General features: G+C 28.7%; 1 long non-coding RNA gene across 1 annotated transcript; it reads left to right on the top strand.

Moving 5' to 3' along the window:
- Window positions 1-2,605: 2,605 nt before the first annotated feature.
- On the top strand, window positions 2,606-14,621 carry LOC149520147 (uncharacterized). The gene is made up of 2 exons (XR_016332649.1): window positions 2,606-3,487; window positions 14,092-14,621. It is a non-coding gene; the product is annotated as an uncharacterized LOC149520147 (long non-coding RNA).
- Window positions 14,622-14,641: the final 20 nt, after the last annotated feature.

The raw sequence follows: 14,641 nt of genomic DNA, 5'->3' as shown, positions 1-14,641 counted from the left end.
GAAAATAAAACAAAAAAAACCAAAATTGTGAGAAAATTGTATTGAATAAAAAGGGAGTGAAGAAAATTAATTTTTAATATCAAATTAAAATTACGTTTATCAAAATTAAATGACAATATATAATTAAATGGTATTGTTTTTTAAAATCAATACCATGGAGTATTAATTATTCTCCATACGTAATCGTAGTTTCAAATCAAATTATTTTCGTAGATCTAAAAATTATTTTTTAATAAATTTTAATTAATTTTAAAATTTTATTGAGAAAGTAAGTTTTAATACTTGGTTCAACAAATCTAACTAAAAAATATTGTTGGAGACTCCTTGTATTTTTAAATTCATCCACTAACCTTAAAACCATTACGACAACTTGACTACTTTACTATTAATTGTGTGTTATTCTTAATTGATTTAATGATTAATTTATTTATTTGGATTTTGTTTCTTTGAATAATAATAATAATAATAATAATAATCATTATCATCATCATCATCATTTGCATTTCACTTTCAATTACATCATTTGTAATAATAATAATAATAATAATAATAATAATCATTATCATCATCATTTGCATTTCACTTTCAATTACGTCATTTGTTCATTTTATTTTATGTTTTTGTACATATATATTTTTCAATAAATTATGGAGTATTTAGGATAGAGATGGTGTTATTTTCCCTTTCATACATGATGACACATTATGTTTTATGTTTGAGCTATATATTCAGACTCAGTCTTTTATAGGAAGAAGTAAAGAACCTACATTCTCATAAAGTGATAACCTCCACAACGAAAAACAAAATACTTCTACTTATATTGAACCATTTTCTTTCATAACCTATGATAGATAAAGATCGAGGTGTCTTACTAGTCCATCATAAATAACAGTAAAGAACAATTTAAAAATTTTTAAACACGTGTCAATCTAAATTAAGCATATAATAAGTTATAAGGAGCCAACCCCAAAGACATGTTAATTTTTTTAAAAAAATCACCCAAATGCTTACGTGTGAGGGAACATCATTCTGATAACATTTTTTTCCTTGGATTAATGATAAAATGGTTATATATCACTACTAAAAATTAAAGCAAAAATGTAAAAAAAGCCATTTATTTATTTAATTTAAATTATTGTATGTTTGTCTAAATTTTGTATCTTTCATGGTTTTTTACAATATCTCATTTTGCTTATTCATTTTTTATTTTTTTTTGCATTTGAAAAAAAATTATAAAAAAAATGGTTTTTTTTCTTTATTAAGAAAAAACAAAAGGATAAACTTTTGTTTTTCTTAATAAAAGAATTCTTTTAATTATATATTTTCTTTAAACTAAAAGAAAAAGTGTCAATCCGAAAAATGGATAGAAATATTTTGTCATTTGTCATTTATATCCAAAACAGAAAATAAAAAAGGTTTTTTTTTAAAAAAAAAAAAGGAAAGAAAAAAAAAAGGTCTTGAAAAAATGGTGGTTCATTGAAAAAAAAAAGAAAAAAAAATTAGGAAGATTTTAAATTACTAAGATTTTTTGGACCATGCGTATATGGAAATTCATCGTTTTTAGGATTTTATTTTATTTTATTTTTTAGATCATGTATCTATGAAAATTTATCTTGCTTCACCTTAAATTTTTTATTCATAAATTCATCATTACATTCATGCATATCCTGCATCAATTGTGGATTTGTAAATAGTATTTTTTTTAAAAAAAAAGTTTACATGTGAAAATAAATTTGTAAATAAAAAAGAAAGATTTTAAGTTCTTCCCAATAATTTTTTGTCATAAATATAAAAAAAAAAATTGTTACAGCACAAGTAAATAAGTGATATAAGATCCTAATTTTAAAATTATGGTAATAAAAAGTCTAAAGATGGCTCAATCACTAAAGGTTTTATGTCAACTTGAACACCATTCATATAATACTTGAGCTAAAGTTATGGAAGGAGAACTAACTAATAGGATGGATAAAATTAAGAAGGCACAAGAGGACAAAAAAAACAATTGACTGTAATGATGACAATGATGATAAAAATGAACCAAGGGAAAGAAACAGTAAAGGAAGAAACCATTCAAAAGGGACACCAATAGCAAGGTGACGATGATGACCCTCTATACCTTGTTGTACTAAAATTTTAATATTTTTTTAGTGCAATTTTTCTTGATTTTTAGTTTGATCCTTAAGAATTTTGATAAAAATACTCATAAATACATAATTATCTCATGTAAAAGAGAAAATATAGAAAATGAAGAATTTTAGAATATTTCGACTCATTTTAAAGAATTTATGGTGAAAAAAGTTGGAGAATGACATAATTAGTGTGATTGTTCTACCTTGCCATTTAGAGGAGTTCTTAATCCTTTCTTTTATGATTTTTTTAAGCTCAAATGAACTTCATGAAGTCTTATTTCAACTCTCAATTTCATAATTCCCATTTGGAACTGTTTTCTTTAGCTTAATAATGCATTATCACTTTTCAAGTAACTTTATACATGCTTGAAATGTAATAGTTGCATTAGGAGGTTGGAAACTATTTTTTTAATTGATAATTTTTCAAAATTTTTCTAAGGATTATATTGCATAATATATTTTCTTAATGGCTTGAATTTTGGCTGCAAAATAAAAGAATAAAATGTTGTATTGGGCGGCAAAAATGAAGGAACAAAAGGCTAGTGTGCCCTAGATACAAGCATCACATGATAAATGCATCTTGGTGCCATTTTTGGAGATTTAAAGAAGATCATTTGGAGTTGCTAAGTTGGCTGTTTGAAAGCCTCCTATTGGTCATAATTTTGACTTCTTGAAGTGCAAAAGATCATGAGAAAAAGTCTTGAAAGCAAGGGGAGCTAAAGGAGCCAAACAAGTAAGCAAATGCCATGAAAGAAGGGAGGAAGAAGGATCTAAAAGCTGGCAATTACTTAGATATTTTTGCTGAAATTTTAGAGGTTGAACCACCTTCCATTTGCTTATAAATAGAGGGGAGTGGCCAGCCAAAGGAGGACTATTAGATAGATTTTTAGATTTTAGTTTTAAGTTTTCTACATTTACTTTCCTCAGCACTTTTATTTTCTTGCTTTCCAAATAAGGCTCTTTGGCACCCAAGTTTCTTTTACTTTCTATGCAAATTTAACTTTCTTACTTTAATTTTAAGTGCACTTTATGATTTTTTCAATAAAAGTTTCAGATCTTCAAGTTTTAATGTCCAATTTTAATTGTTTTCATGAGTTATTCAAATCTGTTTGGTGATTTGCGGTTTTGACCTCTTTGCAGTGTTTTGATTGGTTTTTAATCAAATATAGCTTGTTTTGAGCCAAAAGTTTTTCCTTAGATTCCTAACTCATATATCTTTAAATCTGCAAAAAGTTAGCTTCAAATTCGATCTACATAGTTCCAGAAAAATCTCCTAAATTTTGGCCAAACATTAGCGGCAAAGTTAAACTTTGCATGAGTGACAACATAGCAAGATCTTCTTTCCATCTTGGAGTTTGGTTTGAATCTCTTGCACTTTATACTTTTAGATTCTTACTTGATAGTTCTCAATTGATTCCATTTAATTTCATGATTTTAATTGCTGTTTGGATCAATTTCTTTGACAATGCTCTATTTTTCTTGATCTGTATACTGTTTTAGTTTGTAGTTCAATGAGTTGAGATTTACATTGTTTGATGTGATTTCTTTGCTGAATTTTGTGGTAAACTTGTTGATGAATCTTACCTTAGCTCAGTTCCAGTTTGTTCTCTTTAGAAGTTTCCAGATCTGAATTTTTCTCTCCTTAAATCAGTGAAAACCTGCTGTAACTCAGTTTCTGTTTTAAGTTTTCTTGTAGTTCTCGCATCTTATTTTCAATTTTCGTTCTTCAAGATTAGTTTTTCTTTTTAGTTCTTTAGTTTTTCTTTTAAATTCCAGCTCATGCTCAATTGTTTCTACACAATTTAGATCCAAAATCTTAGCGTGAAGTTTTGTTTCCAGCTTTGTAACTACTCTTCGGTTTTCACTCTTTGGTTTAGATTTTGCATGCTTGCTTCAATATTAGCACTTTCAATTTGTTCCTACTTTAGATCAAAACTTGTTTCTGCAATTTTAGGCTTAATTTTATAAAAATTACAAAACATTAGATTTAGAAACTCTTGTTGATAATTGGTTTTCCAGTTTTGTAAGTTGTCCTCGGTTTTTGCTTCTCCATTATATTGTGCGTTTTAATCCTTTAATCCTCAGTTGAGAATCTGTTTGCATTGTAGATCATTAACTGTTTTTTTTTTTTTGTCTTTTACAAGTTAGTTCTATACAATTGAAGATTATTAGAATTAGATTTCTTTTGTTGGACGTTCAGGTTTTTTAATTGCTTTCTTTTCTCGGTTTTTTAATGTTTCCTTGAATCTGACATTTTCAACTTTTATTTGTTACTTCAATTTTGTTCTATCTTTAATTAAGTTACTATTTTTGTTAATTTTCAGTATTTTTATTAAATCTTTAGAATTTTTAGAAATTTCTTGAGTTGTTAGTTAGAGTTAGTTATAGTTAGTTAATTTAGTTACATTGCTTTAGTTACTGTTTTTGTTTCAATTCTTGCTTGCTATTTTTAATTCTTAGGTTAGAATTATATCTCAATTCATGTTTAGTTCATTGCATATCATTTTAGCTATTATTTTTGCACATTCTTTTATTTTACTTAGTTTACATGTTGCATGCTTACATCTTATTGTACTTGTGTTAAAACCATTGTTTGATTTTATTTTAATTTAGTTAGTTTAATGTCATATTTTTCTTTGTTTGATTCCAACTTTACATAGGTTATGGGTTATGGGGATAATAGGTACTTAGGCTAAAAATCTCTTTAACTAATCGTCGTGAGATCGCATCTAGACTTTTATGATTTCTATTATTACTTAAACGATCTATGTGCTTACAAAAATAATCGAATCAATATCCACCAAGTTTCACCCCACGTCAAGCTTAGACTTCTTAAGAAGTACCACCATAATCTATGCTCGTTATTGGAGGATGTCCATTTGCCTACTTAGGGATGAGCAGTCGGTCGGTTCGATCTAAAAAAATTAATAACTTAATTAATTGATTTTTATTCTACCAGTAATAGAACCGACCAATAAAATTTTAACTAACTGATTTAATCGAACCGACCAAAAATCAGTTCGGTTCAGTTAATTCGGTTAAATAATCGGATTTTTCATCATTTTTTCTATTATTTTGAATAATTATTTAGCTACAAATTCAATCCAATAAAACTCAAATTCACATACCATTCAAACTAAATCACTAAAGAATTTAATAATTTCTACAATATTTTACAATAAAAAAGACAAATAAATACTCATCTAAACTTGTTTAATCAAAATAAATTAAACAATAAATTTTAAAAAGTATTACTCTAACATATATTAAATAACAAACAAAGCCATCAATACATAATAATTGTCATTTCAACACATAAACAAATATTCAAGGGTCAACAAACCAACTTAAAAAAGAAAATCAAGCAAATATGGTTCTCATAACTTTGATGCAAAACATAAAAGACATTTACCCTTAGTTATTATAAGATCAGTTAATTTAGTTAATTCGGTTATCAATTTTGAAAACCGATAACCAACCAATTTAACCGATCTCAAAACTAATTATACTTGAAAACCGACTAAATCGAATCAAAATAACCATATTTTATTAATTTCGATCGGTTAAATCGGTTTGAACCAATATCTGCTCACCCATATGCTGCCCTATCATGCCCGCAACACAGGGACTACTCAATTTTAAGGGCATGCCATTTCAGCTATAGGGATGAAGTTATTATATCCAATCCATGTCCCTAATTTGGATTATACAAGGGACAGGAAAAGCTTAAAACAAGTGTCCTAAAAGTAAAACATGACCAAGAGTCTCATCACAAGATAAAACTTATAAAAAAAAAGGCTATGAGCCATAAAAGGGATGGATATTTATGAATCAATGGATGCAGTTGAATTATGCTCAACCTGATGTGATAATTCTATTGAAGTTCAAATTCCTAAATTCAAAAAATTCAATAGAAACAAATATCTGATGACTCACATCACAATGTACTATCAAAAAGTGGCTACTTATGCCGATGATTATAAACTATTGATCCACGTTTTCTAATATAGCCTTATGGGATCTATAGCTAAATGGTATGTATAATTGAATAGAAGTCGTATCCACTCGTGGGAGGAGCTAGTTAGGGTTTTCATCGTACAATACAATCATACCATAAATTTGGCCCAAGATTGTCTGTCTTTACAAAATAAGGAGAAAAAAGTTAATGAAAACTTTTAAAAGTATGCTTAAAGATAGAAAGATACAGTTGCCCAAGTTCAACTGTCATTCACAAAGAAAAAAATCACTGTCTTGTTTGTTAGCACTCTTTGATCACTTTATTATGACAAGATGATAGGGAATACCATAAAAAATTTTACAAACATGGTTATTTTCTTAGAGATAATACAAAGTACGATTAAGAATGAAAAGCTTAAAGGCAAAGATATAAGGAAAGATGGAGAATCCAAAAAAATGAAATAGATGCTCAAGATGTGATCGGTGAGGGGCCACAAAGTATAGGCTTTGACTATGTTACCCCCACCCAGTTTACCATCTCTACTACCCCATCATAAACAATGTCTCATCAAATCCTTACCCATGCCAATCAATTCCACAACTAGAATTTCAAGCAAATCTTCAACTCAAATAATTGCTCATGATCTAGTCTCTACATCCGAGTTTACTACCCAACCAAGAAAAAGGCAAGGAAGACCAAGAAACAATCGAGAGAATCTTTCTATCTCCATTTTTAACCTTTTGTCTTTGGTAGTAAAAAATCAGTACTTTACTACTGAAAAATCCATTAACAAAGAGTTATAGTCCATATAGCAAATGTGATTATCACATGTGGGCAATTGGTCATCCAACTAAAAAATACAGATTGTTAAAAAAAAAAATTAAGGATCTGATCAATCGTGGCATTTTGACTTCAAAGCTTATAGAGCAATGGAAATTTACTTTGTCTTAAATCCAATTTCAGGTCTTAGACAATTGAAAGAAACAATTTTTAAACTTTTAAGAGTTTAATTTTGTGAGCATGACATGCAAAAAAAGTTGCTCGAATTGTATCTATTGCATGGAACCAATATTGCTAGATTTTTAAATGAGTGCATTATAACATTTTTTTAATTTTTTTTTAGTTAATTTGATTTTCTTTAATCAATTGTTTGAGAATAAATCCCCATATAACTTGTGTCCAAAGTTATAATAAGAACAAAATGTTTTTCAAAAAAAAAAGAAAGAGAAAAAAAAACAAAAACAAAAAAGATGAAAAGTGTCTCAAAAAAATTGGTGATCATTATTAAAAATAATTTACCCCTAAAAAACACTTCTTCTTTAAGCATTTACACCTAAACCACTTAGAAAGCTTTAATGTTCATTTAGAAACCTTATGAAGAGATGACTTTCATTGAAATAATCAATTTTGAAAAAATATCTTGAATTCCTTGAAGGTCAAGTGAACATAATACTCTTTAAAAAATCTTGATTTTGGTACTTTGATGTGTTGAGATAATGCAAAAATTTTAAATATGCCAAAACTACCCATTTTTCAAATGACCATAAATAACTCAAAGTCGTCCTTGTTTCGTGTATATAGTAGCTATATTGACCAAAAGCATAATTACTTATAACCATTGAGACAATCCAATTTGTGCCATTTCTCAATCTTATTTGCTGGATTTGATATACATGAACCTTTCAACATGATTTCAATTATCACATGAACCTTTTTGACTATCAAGATAAGGCACTCACCTCGAATTGTACCATCAGTAAAGATTAACAATTGCACAAGTTGAGAAGGCATGGAAAAAAAAAAGAAGAAAAAAAAAAGATTAATTGTTACATCATAAACTTGAGGTGTTCATATGATTCAAAAAATAAAAGAAAGCTAGAAAACCCAAAATGACCAAGAACAAGAATAAAAATTGAAAAAACCACTAAATTTAAAAAAATAAAATAAAATAAGAAGAAAACATTCAAATTGTTTCGAACAAATTTGCTCCAAGAAATTGCTTTTTAGCATAAGTGACCACATTTGAAATAACAAATGACCATATTTCATCTTTTTTCACAAATGTTAAATCATCCACTTGTAACCTATTTGAGTCTAATGAACTTTTTCTAAATATGCCTTGTTCAAAAACCACTTTCCACATTAAGGGGTAAACATATATAATGATTTATTCAAAAATCTTATTGATGAAGTCAAGCTCCAAGGATAAAGAAAAAAAAATCTTATGTTGAATGGCAAATGTTAAAAGTTTTAAATCCATCCCACTAAAAGTCAAAATTCACAAAAAAATGCAAAAGTGAAAACTATGCCAAAAAAAAAAAAAAGATAAAAGAAAGAAAATGAAAAAAATGAAATAATGGGATGATAAGATCAAGACAAACATCTCAAATGGTTTCCTTCATATATGAAATGATCCTCAGTTTGATCACATTTAAACATGTGTTTTGGGCCCATCATCCATTCTTTCAGAACCTCGAACCCCGACCTACATTACATATCTCGAAAAGTTCATTTTGATCAAGTATAAAACTTATACCAAAAAACTTGTTCCTTGAAAATTCACCATCACTAATATGGTTGTGGCCTCTTTTATTTACTGAAATCATTCTTTTCGAGTCATTAGTCATTTTAGATGAGTTTTAAATTCTTAAATGCATAATGGGACAATCAAAAAAAATAAAAAAAAAAGAATAAAACCTTAGGGTAAAAACTTGTGAAGGCAATCTAGAGCTAAAATAATAACCTAAGAACAAGTTGTTGCCAAGCTTATACCAAAAAAAAGAGATCATGATGAAATATCTAAGGAACAGGAAAGACATTGGAAGATTGATGCTAATTGAATATTTAACATCTTTTAAAGATTGAAGATTTGAACCCAAAATTCTTTTTCCAAACTAGTCACCCAAATTTGGTGCCTACAAATAAAAGCTAATGTTGACATGCATCAAGATATCACGTTAAAAAACTTAAAAAGTGTCAAAATTGATTATGTTTTAGAATGAACTTTTGTAAAAAAGGTTTGACTTTCAAGGAATATATATTTTTGGAAAGTTTGAGAGAAAAAAATTAACCTGCCTCCCATAGTGAATTGTGATTCTTGTGAAACCTTTTTTTGGACATGTCAAAAAAAGCTAAATTGTCCACCACTTCATCCATGATTATTTCAAGTAGTGATCATTAGTTTTTAAAAGACTCGAAAGTCACACCTTGATATTGAAGCACTTTATACGGGATAATTTTGTGATTACTTTGAAAAAGTTTGAAGAATACTGAGACCAATTTTTTCATTTTTTTGGTAAAAAATAAAATTTTGAACGACAAAAATTTAAATAGAAATTTTTTTTTGAAAATACAAAAAAAAATCATTGTGTTTGCAGCATAGTAGTTAATCATTTATATTTGAATATTGGAAGAATACCTGTACTCACATTTCTACACACTACATTAGCATTTTGAAAAAGGCAGCAATATTTGTATCTTTAAATGTTGCATTGAAAAGACGTTTGCATTTGCATCTATGCATGCTGCATTGTATATTGAAAAGATATTTTCATTTGTGCAGCACATTTGCATTGTATGGACAAAAGGTATTCCCATGGTCTATTTATATTGACATGGGGCATTTGCATGACAAGAAATTTTGAAAAAAAAAATGATTTTGAGAAAAACATTTCTCAAAGATAGAAAAAATTTCAAAATAATGAACTCAAGTTTTCAAGAATGAGATTTTAATTAGATTTTGAAAATAAAGTTTCAAATTTCGAATAAGGAAAATTTTGGAAAAGAGATTTCTATCCTTAGTTAAGTAAAATTTTTTAGAAATAAGATTTTAAGTTTTGGCCAAGGAAAAAATTTCAACAAAAATTTTAATTCCAAAATCGTTTGTCTACATTTAGATAGACATTTTAAACAAATAGCAAGATTTGTAAAATTTTGAACAAGGTTCATAAGACTTCAAGACCTTGGTTTTTAGCTTCAGTTTAATTCAGGTCCATTTATTTTTTACTTGTGATTCAATTTTGATCACTTCATTATTAACAATAGTTCAGTTTCGATCATTTCATTTTCAAACTTCGGTTCAATTAAAGTTATATCATTTTTAGATTTTGGCTTTTCTTTTGTGAACCTTTGAATTCATTCAAAATCATTTATAGACCTATGTGAGCCTTCAATGCGAATCTAAAAAACTTATGATGCCACTTTCGATGCAAATCTCAAGAACCTTTTAATGTGAATTTTGAATCTTTGATGCAAATCTCGAAAACCTTCTGGTATGAATATTAAATCTCAAAATGAATCTTGAGAATCCTTTGATATGAATCTCAAATCATGAACTAAGATGAGCACTTTAAATGTGAATTTTTGAATGAATTCTTATTTTTTCATATAAGAATCTCTGAGTTTCCTAAATAAGAACTTTAAGGTTTTAATGCCTCTTATTAGAGGAACTTTTTTTAATGATATTTCTAACATTTCAATGCCTCTAATTAAATGAGATTTTTAAAGTTTTAAAGCCTTTAATTAGAGAAATTTTTTTTAAATGAGATTCCTAAAGTTTCAATACCTTTGATTAGAGGAGCCTTTTCTAGAAGAGATTTTTAAAATTTCTTGACCTCTATTTAGAAGAGCATTCGTTAGTGTTAAGATTTGTAAAACTTCTGAGCATAGTCTCTAAGTTTTTTAGGCAAGATTAATAAGTCTTTCGAGCAAAATCTATATCAATTTCGAGATTTGTAAGACCTCTAGGTAAATATGAGAATGATTTGTAAGTTCTGTGTACATAATCTTTAGACCTTCAAGTAAAGATGAAAAGATTTGTAAGCTCTTTAGGTAGAATAGTTTAAATTTTAATAGTTGTGGAGCCTCTAATAAGAGTAGCATTCTTGGGTGTTAAGATTTATAAGACCTTCGAGCATAATGTCGTAATCTTTCAAGTAAGATTTGTAACTTTTTCAAGCTAAATTTGTTTTAGTGTCGAGATTTCTAAAATCACTGGGCATAGTCTCTAAGTCTTCTGAGTAAGATTAGTAAGTTCTTTTAACAGAGTCTCTTTCAGTATTAAGATTTGTAAAACTTTTGGGCATAATTCTTAAGACCTTTGGATACGATTTGTAAGACTTTCATATAAATCTTTGAATCATTTAAATTTATTTTTAAAGTTGTAAAGCTTCTAGTAAGAGTAGTTTTTGTTTCAATTATTTTTAAAGTTGTAGAGTTTCTGATGAGAGGAGTTTTTATTTTAATTTATTATGAAACTGTTGTGAGAAAAGCTTCCAGTTTAACCTTTAAGTTTATTATGTTGGCTTCAAAAGAAAAACAAAAACTAAAATGATCAAAAACAAACAAAAAAAGAAAGAAATTGAAAAAACAAGAAATGTTTAGGTCAATGGGCCTAAACAAAATTATTGTTTATGTTTTTACCCTATTCTTGATTCTTAACAATGCGAAAAAAAGAATAACTGTAGATACTTAATTTTAACTAGGTTATTTTTATGAATTAGTTCAATCTATCAATTAGGTCTAAATTGTTAATTAAGACTAATTTTCTTAACCGGGCTTTGAAATCTTAATTAAATGCAACTGTTTGAATGCCCAAAATTGAAAGATGATCCAAGCTCATTGTTAAAGCCCAAAACCCATTTGTGAAGCCTAAAGTTTTTAAGCCCAAGATTTAATTATTTTTTAAAAAATTTGAAAATTAAAAAAAAAAAAAGAAATAGAAACCAAAAATGCCCTAACACATCACTAGCACTCATTATCCCCTACCAACCCTCTTTAACTCTACACCAACCATTTCTACCTCTGCAGAGCCACCTTATCATCACCTTTGGCAGTTGAAATTTAGCTGCCAATAAAGCCCCATCTTACCCACAAGACTTTTACATGTTTTGTTAGTTTTCCCTATGTTCTTAAAATCCCTTTTAAAACCAATAAACTTTAACACAGAAAAGGACATTTTTTTACAATAAAGGAACTTTGCCTAAAAAGTTTCACGCCTTCACCAGTGCCTTCATTGTTCCAACATTGCCAAGAAACACTCTACTAAGAAAATTCCATTACCACACTCCTACAAACCACCAAAAATCCATCCCTATACCACTACCATCGACCCATAATAGAACCTAAAACCACCCATCATAAACCACTTTTTCTGTCAACATCCCAAGCCAAACCTAAAACCCACCCAAATAAGAACACACATAAAAATGAAACCACATTCTTTTTAAAAGAAGCTACAAAATATAATCAAAAACCATAAAAAAAAAACACAAAAAGTGACAAAAAAAGGAAAAATAAAGAAAACAAATCTTTCATAGATTTCAATTTAGGGTCTTTGAAAGAGATTTGAGGTTCAAATTTTGGTAGGAAAGATGAGCAAGAAAAAAGGAGAAAGATAAAAGAAACAGGTAGCGAACGGCATGGCAAAAGATGGTGTTTCAAAAAGTGAAAGACGTAATTTTTTTGACTTAGACTAAATAGAGGTCAGAATAATGATGAAAAGTGGGGAAGGTCATTTTGGAGATTTTGGGCTTCAAGTGGCACCACCAAGTGGTGGTTGGTGACAGTGGATAACGGTTGACGCGACGGCCATTAACTGGATTCTAGGAAGGTAGTCGACCTTTGTTTTTTCTTTAAAAAGTTTTAGAGTTTTTTTTTAGAAATGAGAGAGAAATGAAATAAAAAAAATCTTTATGTTTTATAATTTAAAAAAAAAAAAAAAAAACCTACCTAAGGGTCCATGTATGGACTTGACCTGGATCTTAAGTCCATGTGCTCAACTTGAGTCGACTACTGGTGGCCAAGCTATGGAGTAGTCTAATTAAATTGACTAAATGCTAAATTATCAACCTTTTTTTAGCATTGAAATTGGCCTGAATCATTTGAATCGGATTGGACCATCACTGAACCGTTGACCCAGCTTTGACTAGTCTTTTTAAGTTTTTGTATGAGTTAATAGCACGCATAGTCCTTAAACTATGGGCCAAATTTTATTTGGTCCCTAAACTTTAAAAAGTTCTAATTAATTCCTCAATTGTCCAAACTTGTGTCAATGTGATCCTTCCATCTGGTCAACTATCTAAATTAATGGTAAATCCTACATGGTATGACATATAATCTGAACGAGTTGTATTACGTGAAATTTTTTAAATGCGAACTCAATAAATAATAAAAAACAAAAGAAACTTTAATGTCCACTAAAAAAAGTTAACCATCTTGAAAAAAAAAAAAAAAAGGAAACTTATGGGATCTTGTCAATGTTTTACTTGTTGAAGAGAAAGGGAAAAGCCGAGGGTTGAAAGGAATGAGCTACAGGTCACCATATAGAAGATATAGGCTTGTAAGAGACTATTGTAATTTCTTGGGTGTTGAAAAGGAAAAGAAAGAGAGTATGAAAGATAGAAGTTAAGGGTTGAAAATGAAAAATTGAGAGTTGAAAGGAGAAGCTAAGGGTTGGAAAAGAAAAGCTATGGGTTGCCATATGAAAGATAAAGGCTTGTTATCTGTTTGTCATTATGGTCAATAAGCTTGAATTAGGACATCATGGATTAACACTAACCCAGGCCATCGAATTTTTTATTGTAACAACTATAAGGTAAGTACACAGCATTTTATTTTTTTTTATTAATTGAATTTAAAGTTTTGACAACACAACAAATGTGCAATGAATTTTGAATATGAGTTTTGAATATGTGAACGTAATTGTTGGTTTTAAATTTTGTAAATATTTAAAAAAACAATAAATTATAATGTATTTTTTTAAATATGAGTAGGAAGTAACAATAATGGATAGTAAATGATTGTTTTTAGCAAATTAGGGAGGTTTTATTAGGAGCAAGATCATTAAGATGTGGAAATTTCATGTCTTTTTTCCTTGACACTGGTGTTTGTTTGTTTTCTTGTGGAAAAGTCAGATTCTACCTGATTCATTAACTAATTTTTATTTAGTTTAAACATAAGTAACTTGACATTGACAAAAATTATTGTTTCTTATTTTTTGCCTAGGTGTGATGAACGTATATAGAAGATTCAGACAATCAAGATAATGGAGGGGATTTTCATCTGTGCAGCCCCTCACTGTATTAAGTCGTTTTTCAAGAAGACCGAATTTGAATCTCATACCCATGAGAGCCAAGCTGACCTTTTACAGCCTACTGCAGAGAGGGAAGATGGTAAAGAATTAGAGGTTCAGAGTGCTAAACAACCTACAGGTTCAGGTTCCATTGTTCTAGGTCCTTCAAGGCCTGCCATTTCTTCCGGTTCAAACCCCCAGCTCCATTTCTACCGTGATGGCTTTGCACGTAGCCAGGACTATAAGTTGCTGGTTTCTTTTGCTGTTAAAACGTGATCTTTTCTTTTGGGTCTTTGATTAAGCTTTGTAATGGGCTGTCAATATCTTAATTTCTTAAGAGTATTCTACTCCCTGTTATATCATTTAGATTTAGTTTGCAAATTTATGATAGCCTTTAGGTTTTTCAATGAAATTTTCTATGTAATACTCAACTATTAATAGAAACATATATCCTTTTCTTCACTGCCTTTCGTTTGGTTCGAA

Source organism: Durio zibethinus, chromosome 2 (genome assembly GCF_047325235.1).
Source record: "Durio zibethinus cultivar Kanyao isolate XHJ-2024 chromosome 2, ASM4732523v1, whole genome shotgun sequence".
NCBI classification, from domain to species: domain Eukaryota; kingdom Viridiplantae; phylum Streptophyta; class Magnoliopsida; order Malvales; family Malvaceae; genus Durio; species Durio zibethinus.
Note: the sequence above shows the minus strand (reverse complement) of the source record. Positions and strands in the feature narration are given on the sequence as shown.